Source organism: Lepidochelys kempii, chromosome 12, assembly GCF_965140285.1.
Source record: "Lepidochelys kempii isolate rLepKem1 chromosome 12, rLepKem1.hap1, whole genome shotgun sequence".
NCBI lineage: Eukaryota > Metazoa > Chordata > Testudines > Cheloniidae > Lepidochelys > Lepidochelys kempii.
In genome coordinates, this window is record NC_136391.1 from 10,842,314 (window position 1) to 10,852,503 (window position 10,190).

Here is a 10,190-nt window from a genome sequence, read left to right on the forward strand (position 1 = left end):
TAAAATCTCAAAAGTAAAATGTGGCAAAAGCATCTTTGTCAACCACAAACACGTGTCAAAAACATAGCAACTAAGGAGAGAGGAAAAAAAGAACCTGCATTCAAAAAAAAAAAAAAAAAGCAATGAAGTGAGGAGAGAATTCTCAGCGCACGCGGCAGAATATTATAGATGGCAATAGAGAAAGATATAAAGCATGTGTGAAAGTGTAATTTTTGTCCATTTGATCCCTTGCAATGACTCATCTAGAGGCATTGTAGTCCCTCTACCGATAGTGCCTTAGACTGGCATTCAGGAGATATAGAGTCTATCCCTGGGTCTGCCACTGGCCTGCTGTGTGACCGTGGGCAAGTCACTTCCTCCTTCTGCACTTCTATTTCCCCTCCCTCCTTTTGTGTGACTTGTCTCCTCAAAGTGTAATCTCTTTGGGGCAAGGACTGCCTTACTATGTTTGTACAGTGTCCAGAACAACTGGGATTCAAAACACACCTGGGCCTTCTAGGCATTGTAATTATAAAATTACACGCAGCAAGCCTTTGGTATGCTAAAGTGGTGCAGGAATCTCTTATGGTGGTTGGAACCCAGTCCTTGCTGTAACTGTAACCAGTCAGTCGAACATTTATTTCGGTCTAGCTTTTGTATCATTATGTATTATTTGAATTACCGTAGTGCCTAAGAGCCGCAATCACGCACCGGGACCCCATTGTGGTAGGTGTTGTACAAAACGGCTTCTAATCTAAGTAGGATTCAAATCTGCACAGTGCTGAATCTATTGTGAGACACTAGGCAGAAAAAAAGTTTTCAAAATCTCAAATTTTTCCAGGACAGGAAAAGTTTCCCCCATCCTAAATTGGAACAGAAAGTCAAAAAAAATCTCAAAAACATTCGCAAACTGAAAAAAAAAATTCAGTTTGGCTCTACCAAAATGTTTCATTTTGATAATTATGAAACATTCCAGTTTGGTTTTAAATTTTTTTTTTATTATAAATTATCTTAAATTTTAAAATAAAGTCATTTCAAACTGGAAAAAAAAATTAACTTTGTTCTGAAAATGCCATAATGAAGAGTCTGACAATTGCAAAACTTTTAAAAAAAAAACTGAAATGGGAAATTTGTCAAAACCAGTCCTTTCTCGGTAAAAGTTTTAGTTTCAATGTACCGTATTTTTCAAACAGAAAAAGGTTTATCAAAAATTTCCTGACCGGCTCTAGTGCCGAGTACATTTACTTGCAATGTATTTCAATGGAAGTTGAGGGACCAGCGCTGTTGAACATATTCAGAGATGATCCGGAAAAACGGGTAAACAGTGAGGTGACATGGTTTGCAGACACAAAATTACTCAGGATAGTTAAGTCCAAAACTGACTGCAAAGAGTTATAAACAGATCTCACAAAACTGGGTGACTGGGAAACAAAATGGCAGATGAAATTCAATTCAGATAAATGCAAAGAAATGCACCCTGGAAAACATAATCCCAACAACACACACAAAATGATGGGGTCTAAATTAGCCGTCACCACTCTAGAAAGAAATCTTAGACTCATTGTGGATAGTCCTCTAAAAACGTCTGCTCAATGTGCAGCAGCAGTCAAAAAAGCTAACAGAATCCTCGGAATCATTAGGAAAGGGATAGATAATAAGACAGAAAGTATCTTAATGCCATCCTATAAACCCATGTTAAACCCACACCTTGAATACTGTATGCAGTTCTGTTTACCCCACCTCAACAAAGATATTAGAATTGGAAAAAATATAGAAAAGGACAGCAAAAATGATATGGAACAGAGTCTGTATGAGGCGAAATTAAAAAGACTGGGACTGTTTAGTTTAGAAAAGAGATGACTAAGGGGGGATATGATAGAGGTCTACAAAACCAAGAATGGTATGGAGAAAGTGAATAAGGAGGTGTTATTTACCTCTTTACATAACACAAGAACCAGGGGCCACCCAATGAAAATTTATAGGCAGCAAGTTTAAAACAAGCATATGGAAGCACTTCTTTACATAAAGCACAGCCAAAACTGTGGAACTCATTGCCAAGGGATATTGTGAAGGCCAAAAATATAACTGTGTTCAAAAAATAAATAGATACAATCATAGAGGATAGGTCCATTAATGATTATTAGCCAAGATGGTCAGGGATACAACCCCATGCTCTAGGTGTCACTAAACTTCTTACTGCCAGAAGCTGGGACCATATGACAGGGGATGGATAGGGTGTTATACCAATAAAATAAAAACCAGCAGGATCTTATTAAAGGGAAAAAGGCAAAATACCACATTTATTGTGAATACAGAAAGAATCATAGTAAGCAGTTAGTTATAGCTATAACATTCCATTCAATCTCATATTTATTCACACATTCATTCATACAAACACACACACGCACACATACACACCCACACACACAGGTTCTGCAAGGTTGTTATCATAGTTACCAGCCTTAGAGTTGCTCATGCCAAGCCACTGGCCAGGTGGCCTGGACATGAGGAGGGAGCAGGGCCTTGTCAGATGCTCATCTGATGCTCCTGGAAGTTGGTTTGCAGAATCAGACCCCCAAAATTCTCACTTTTTAGAGTCTATTTTTATAGGAATTTCTTCCTATGCCAGTCTATGGGAATTGCTTCATCATGCTGTTGCTGAATCAATCAGCAGATAGCACATTCCTGACGGCTCCAAGATGTTATCTTGTTCTTTGGTTCTCCCATTCTTGAGGCTGTTGGGTGGATTCCAGTCTGCCCTCCGGGTGGGGTCCTCTGGTTATTTCCACTTGACGCCTTCTTCAGCCGATGGACACTGGATTCTTAGGCTGGCACCTCCCTGATCATTCAGTTATTATCCACACCAAGCATCCATCCACATACATCCTCTATCTCTATTTTAATCACAATGGTTAATACAACAAAAGGGTGGGGAGTCTCTGGGTGCTGTTTCTGTTGTTAGAGTATTGCTTTGAGTCTCTCTCTCTGTGAATTGCTTTGAGAACAGACTCTGTCTTAGAATGTACTAACACAATTAGCAGCTTGCAAGTTTCATACATAGAGGGAGAGAAACAGTACCAAAAACCAAGAGACCTCTTAATTAGTAGTACCCTGGAATTTAAACTCTGGGGAATCAAACTCATTTGTGATTTTAATACAGAACTTCTTTAATATGATCCAACAAGGGTTGCCAACTTTCTGATTGCAGAAAACTGAGCACTCTTGCTCTGTCCCACCCCCGAGGCCCTGCCCCTACACCTTTTCTGAGCCCCCCCCCCCTCACTCCATTCCCTCTCTTTCGGTCGCTCACTCTCCTCCACCCTTGCTCACTTGCTCTTTTTCACTGGTCTGGGGCAGGGGGTTGGAATGTGGGAGGGAGTGAGGGGTCCAGCTAGGGCTGAAGGCTCTGGGGTGGAGCCAGAGATATGGGGTTGGGGGTGCCGGAAAGGGCTCCGGGCTGGGGCCACGGAGTTCGGAGTGTGGGAGGGGGTTAGGATGCAGGAGGGGGTGCGGAGCACGGGCTCTGGGAGGGAGTTTGGGTGCAGGAGGAGGCTCAGGGCTGGGGCAGGGGTTTGGGGTGTGGAAGGGGGTGCAGGGCACAGGTTCCCAGCGGCGCTTACCTCAGGCAGCTCCCGGGAAGCAATGACATGTCCCTCTGGCTCCTAGGCCCAGGGGGGCCAGGACCAGGGGGTCTCCGTGTACTACCCCGTCTGTAGGCAACGCCCCCACAGTTCCCACTGGCCGCAGTTCCCAGCCAATGGGAGCTGTGGAGCTGGCACTTGGGGCAGCGCCTGCACCATGGGCAGGGGCAGAGCGGGGAGCCGCCCCCCTGACCGCCCTTGCACCCAGGAGCTGGTGGGACATGCCAGCCGCTTCTAGGAGCCATGTGGAGCCAGATGCTGTGGCCAGCCGGACTTTTAGTGGCCTGGTCAGCTGTGCTGAGCAGAGCCACCAGGGTCCCTTTTCAACCGGGTGTTCCGGTTGAAAACTGGATGCCTGGCAAGCCTAGGGACGGATTACTCGATAAAGTGCCCTGTTCTGTTCATTCCCTCTAAAGCATCTGGCAATGGCCACTGTCGGAAGACAGGATACTGGATTAGATGGACCATTGATCTAACCCAATATGGCCATTCTTATTTTTTTATGTACTTGAGACCTTGCACAATCAAGCCTATAGTGTCCTTTGCAATGTCTCATCATATATTAAAGAGTAGTATTATTTAACCTGGAAAATAGAAGAGTTAGTGGATTCCTATTTGAGGTGTAACTAGAGAGCAGTGTGGTTTTGGGATTATTTCATTTAGGGCATCTAAAGTAGAAGCAGTTCAACAATACTTCCAGTGTAAGAAAATTTACTATTCAACTTCCTTTAATTTTTGATATAGCTGTTAAAATGCAGAACAAATGTGTGACTAAAATCATTTTAAACCTGTGGCTAGAAACTGAAAGGAACTGGATAGTCTCACAGGTCACATATTGACGTGCTGCGGTGGAAATCCAAGATAAAAAAAACTGACATAGTTATCAGTGTTATCTCCAATACAAGAAGGCCTTTCAAGAAAGCAGCTTGAAACCTGACATGCTAGTCCATCCTGAATCCAGTTTTTGCTGTTCATTAATTTAGAGATGGATTAAGCATCTATTACTGAATGGCTCTCAACATTATGTGTAAAGTAATTTGAAAAAATGATAATCCAAGCAGGCCTAATGTTTTAGGAGCAGACCCTCAGCACCGAAGCTATCCTCTTGCTGCAAATAAAGGCATGTAAATGGTCATCTATGAAATGACCCAAGCAATTCCTCTTTGTGAGTTCTGAGAACATCTACAGAGGATGTTATTTACTGGTATGATACAGTTGGTGCCTTTTAGTAGGAGCTTGATAAATGTGCAATAAAGCCTGAGTCCTCATCCATAAAGGTTGAGGAGACTGTTGTAACTATTTTCACTGTAATCAAGGCAGTTGCAGCAGTACCGTTTTATAAATAAACTGTATGCTAAAATCGTCATTATTGTATAAACAAAATAAACATTACACAATAAGATATATTTGGTATGCAGGGAATTTAGGCACTGTGTATTGTATTGCAAATTAACAGTGACAGTTATACCAAAGGAACCTAGAACAGATCTACTGGTGCAGGCAATTCAGCATTCCGCTTCTTCCAATAGTGTTCAGTATCAGATACTGAAGAGAAAAGTAACTGTCCCTCTTTCCCCCACTCCAAAAAAACCCAAAACAAATTGTCAACAACCCCAATTCTGCATATGAGAAATTCCTTCCTAATCCCCACATTCTCAAGTGATAAAAAATCATGCCAGGCTTTGAATCATGAAATGTGGTTACTCTTATCTCTTAGCTTGTATAGCTGTAGGTGTTACTAATGGTCAAAGTTATATAGCTCATTTAAAAATCCAGCCACAATGTTTGTTTCAGGGACCTCCTGTGAAGGTGAGAGCCACAGGCTGACTCTGTTCTGCACAAAGCAGAGTTTCATTTGAATGCTTCAAAATTACTGCAGTGTAGTTTAATTTAAAGTAAAAGTAAGGGACAGTGGGGACAGAGAATATCACAAATCTGAAAACTGAAATTTTCATTTTTGAAGACTGAAATGAAAATTTCAACTTGAAACAAATTTTTCAAACAAAAATCTCGAATCAAAACAAATTCTCCGGTAAAAGTGTTTCATCTGAAATCTTCACAGGAACCAATTTCAAATGTGACTGGCTTTAGATATCAACAGCATCAAAAGGATAACTGGGGGTTTGACATTAGGTCTTGTTCCCACTCATATGACTGAACTGATCACTAACTTTGGTCATGGTCTCAGCCATGGTACATTAGCAACAACCCTGGGCATCCATCCACCTTTCTGTAGGGCATGGAGCTATCTTCATCTCTGAGTGTACATCACAGACTCAACTTCCTAGGTTTGAAGAGCTGATGTTGATGAACTTCAGTCCTGTCTACATTCCTCTGCTTAATCCACCCTGCTGTATGTGTTAATGGGTTTCACAAAGTGCTATTTTCCCATGCTTCTAAATTATGTTTATCAGCAACAAAATGACAAATTACAGAAACTAAACAATACTACTTGAAATAGAAGAGTCATCCATGCTTGTATATTAATTCCATTCTAAAAAATTATATCCCCTCTAACTGGCAAAACGAACACTTACCTTCTTCCACCCTTTGTAAACTCTTAGGGGCAGCGACTATCTTTTACTATGTATGTATAGTGCCTAGAGAAATGTGGCTCTGATCTTGGCTGGTACCACCATAAACACAAATAATTAATCAGAGTGCCATTGCATGCAACTGAACAAAGTGCCAGGTGGACAGGAAATATGGAAATTAATATATAGTACTCGTACAGAATATCTGCTAGAATACAGGTTCTTAGCCAGTTTTTGTTTTGTTTACTTAAGACTAAAGCAAGAGTGCAATTCTTCTAGTATTTTTAGGATTATAACAAAGAAATACCATGCCATTAGTAAACTAACAAATTGTTTCCAAGCTTGGGTCATCAAACTTTAAGTTAAGGTTCAATTATAAAAGCAAAAGTAACATACCTGGAAAAGAATGTGTATAGTTGGTTCTTTCTGTTTCAGATTTTCATTCAATCCTTGCTGCTTCTGTATATGTGTATCTGAAAATTTCTTCACCTGAAATTAGATTTACATTATGTAAGATTTCTTATGAAGATGGATACAGCAGTTGCATCAATTACTCATACACGCTATAGTAACTTATCTGAGTGTTAGACTACCCTATTGTTCCGATATTAGATATGCAAGTTAGCCTATATAAATTGTATGTATGTTTATGACAACCACGCAACAAAAACTATCTGGCATATAAATACAATTGTAGTAACTACACAAGAATGAGGCATCTACATTGCATGAGCATTTTTGAATACACAATTCTATAAGCACAATTTTTCAAAACAAACAGTCTCCTAATATTTACATGTCCTCCAATTTAAATGGGATGTAATGATTCATTCATGAGCCACAAACAAAATAAAATTTAGTTTTCTCCAATTACCAATAAGTAAACAAGCATAAAATATAGTATTTTAACAGCCTAAACTTTCTAAGTATCAAACTACAGTGAAATGTATATGGATAAAGATGAAATTTTAAACAAAAAAATCCTACTTTTTAAATCTGAATGTGCACATACAACAAATTGGTTGCAAAAGAAAAAGTTTCCTTGTCAAATGGGCAGAGAAAATAAATTGTCACATCTGTTGGGCCAATGAATGTTCCCCTATTCACATCCCATTGCTCTCACAAACAGGATTTTGCCAGTAATGGATATGCTCTAGGGCCAATGGTATATGGGAAGAGGTTTTGAATTTTGCCACTACAGTTCAAAGGGTTAAAATTAAAAACACTCCTGAATGGGAGTGGATAGAGAGGGAACATCATCTCTCTTTGCCCTTATAAGGCTGAAAATGGTTCGAGATGTTCAGATTATTATGTCTCATTAAGCCACTGGAAAAATCTGGAGGGACTTTTCTACAGCAAGTGGAAGAAACTTAAATACAAGAGAATGACAGTACAGGTGTATGAAAAGACAATCAAGAGGTATAGGTTGAACAAAGACAGAGCACCTTTCTAGTAATGGGAGGATGATAAGTTATTCTTCCTTAATTAAAGGGATTACATATGATTAGTGATCAATAAATGCCAGGAGATGTAAGGTATTTATTTCCAATTCTGGAGGCATTAGGACCCAGGTTGTATCTCCCCTCCAACCCCACTCCCCCCACACATAGGCTTGCAAGAAAGCTGCAAAGAGGAACCAGCCAGGACTCAGTCGGGGCAAAAGTAGCCAAGGAAGGGACCTTTGGAAATCTTTCTAGAGTTCTGACTGGACTTTCTCTGCCCTGTGCTGATTGGCTATTTGCTCCAACCCTCCCTCTTCCCCACAGTCTCTTCACCTCTCCATCACTCCTCTTACCCTTTCTTCCTCTTCCTTTCAATGTCCCCTCTTCCCTTCCCTGTTCTTTCCATTTAGCTGATGCCCTCCTAACTAAACCTACCAACAAGAAAGAAATCATTGCACTAACATGACATTTGTTGTCAACCCACTGTTCACTCTGCTGGTGTATTCTACCCCTCACCAACCCAGGTCTGTCATGTCTATTTAGATTGTAAGCTCTTTAGGGCATGGACGGTCTCCTACTCTGTGCACCAGCAGCCCCATTCTTGGTTGGCCCTTAGGCACTATTATAATAAACATTAATTATTAATATTTTTAACTGACTTGTGCACCGTGAATACTGAAGTATTTTAGCAATGCATCCTCTAGTTAAATAACAGAGTAAAATTCATCTCTGCCTGCAGCCTCTCTGTAGGCGTTTGAAAAATAAAATCCACCAACTCAAATCCATGGGAAGGCAGTGAGGCTAGAGCACAGCCTCTCAGCAGCTACTACCGTAACTTCTCGCTTAACGTAGTTATGTCCCTGAAAAATGCGACTTTTAGCAAAACGATGTTAAACAAATCCAATTTCCCCATAAGAATTAATGTAAATGGTGGGGGTTAGGTTCCAGGGAAATTTTTTTCACTAGACAAAAAACTACATACATACATATACACATACACATACACAATAAGTTTTAAACAAACAGTTTAACACTGTACACAGCAAGGATGATTGTGAAGCTTGGTTGAGGTGGTGAAGTCAGAGGGTGGAAGAAGGTGGGATATTTCCCAGGGAATGCCTTACTGCTAACTGACAAACTAGCACTTCGCTGAGCCCTCAAGGGATAACACATTGTTGTTAATGTAGCCTCACACTCTACAAGGCAGCATGAATGGAGGGAGGGGAGACAGCGTGGCAGACAGAGACAGAAACACACACCCTGTGTGAGAGAGAAAGATGCACATTATTCCTTTAAGTATGCTGACACCACTTTAAGTACATTGCCTTTTTAAGTAGATCAGGAAGTTGAGACAGAAGCTGTGGCCAGCAAGTTCCCTCTGTCCTGAGCCCTGTCTTGTCCCCACCCTGCTCTACAGAGAAGGGGTAAGCGGGGTGCAGGAGCAGGGGGAGGGGGACACCCTGACATTAGTGAGGAGTTACTCTACTTTAGCCTATAGGCTAGAATAGTAGCCACTGCCCCTCTGTATCTCTAATATAAGCAGTTTGGACCTCAAGTGGGACACATTGTGGGGGTGGGAATGCTGGAAAACGACGAGTGCCTCACTAAGGTCTGATTTAAAAGATCTTGCAATGACATTCTAGATCCATGTACATTTATAAAGGGTAGAAATGTACACATTGGCCCTAATCGTGCTCTCAGTGAAGTCAGCAGTAAGATTTCCATTGACTTTAACGGAAGCAACACTATAACTATCTTCTGCAGAGTCATATCTAAGGCCCCAATTCTGTAACCCCTACTCATGCTTAGTAATCCTGTTGGGTTTGATGAGATTACTATCCTACAGTATCTATCTACGATAACTAAGGGTTGTGGATCTGAGCCCTACAGTATACAGAACCTTACAGGCTAAGGAGGTACATAGCATGCACGATACTATACCTAATACATTCACAGTTATACAGCAGAAGAAATTCCAGCCTAAGTAACAAGACTTCTGATGTTTTCCAGGTTCTTTAGTGGGATGTTCGCCAGACAATAACATTGAACTTTGTGTACTCTATGTGAAATTGTTCCACCACCCCCACCCCTCCTGGAACTTCTCAAATAAAGAGTGTATATTCTACACATGTCGCTCAGTGCTAGATAATGCAGTTTATTTCCCAGGAGAAACATTCTCAGTATTTCCTCTCCTTAAAGTTTCAAGTCTTCTACAGGCTTGGAGACGAACCAAAGAATCCCTCTCTAGAGCACTGGATCTTTTAGTGTTGCAATTTACAAGAAAAAGCACCCTCTTTAATACGTTAATGGTTCCGCTTTTTACATACACATTCCACATACAGTTCCCATTTAATGTCACTGCAGGTGATTCGGATATATGCCAACTTGTATGAAAGTCCGAACAAAGAAAACCATTTAGTAACACTATGCAACTACTGTAGTTAAACTGTTCACATATCAGAGAAAAGCTTTATCAAAGTTTTTCATTTAAACAGTCTTTAAAAATAAACTTATAATAATAAGCTGAAACAACAGTTCCAGGGCATGAGATATGTCGAGATACCGTCCATTTTGGTAAATTTCATCATCATAGG

At 40.7% G+C, this 10,190-nt stretch overlaps 1 protein-coding gene across 1 annotated transcript in view; it reads right to left on the reverse strand.

Annotated features, from left to right (window-relative positions):
- SMPD3 (sphingomyelin phosphodiesterase 3) overlaps window positions 1-6,639 on the reverse strand; it is a 175,669-nt gene extending 169,030 nt beyond the window's left edge. The window contains exon 1 of the mRNA XM_073307569.1: window positions 6,551-6,639. The gene's annotated coding sequence lies outside the window, so the exon portion shown is untranslated. The remainder of the gene's footprint in view (window positions 1-6,550) is intronic.
- Between the last annotated feature and the right edge of the window lie 3,551 nt (window positions 6,640-10,190).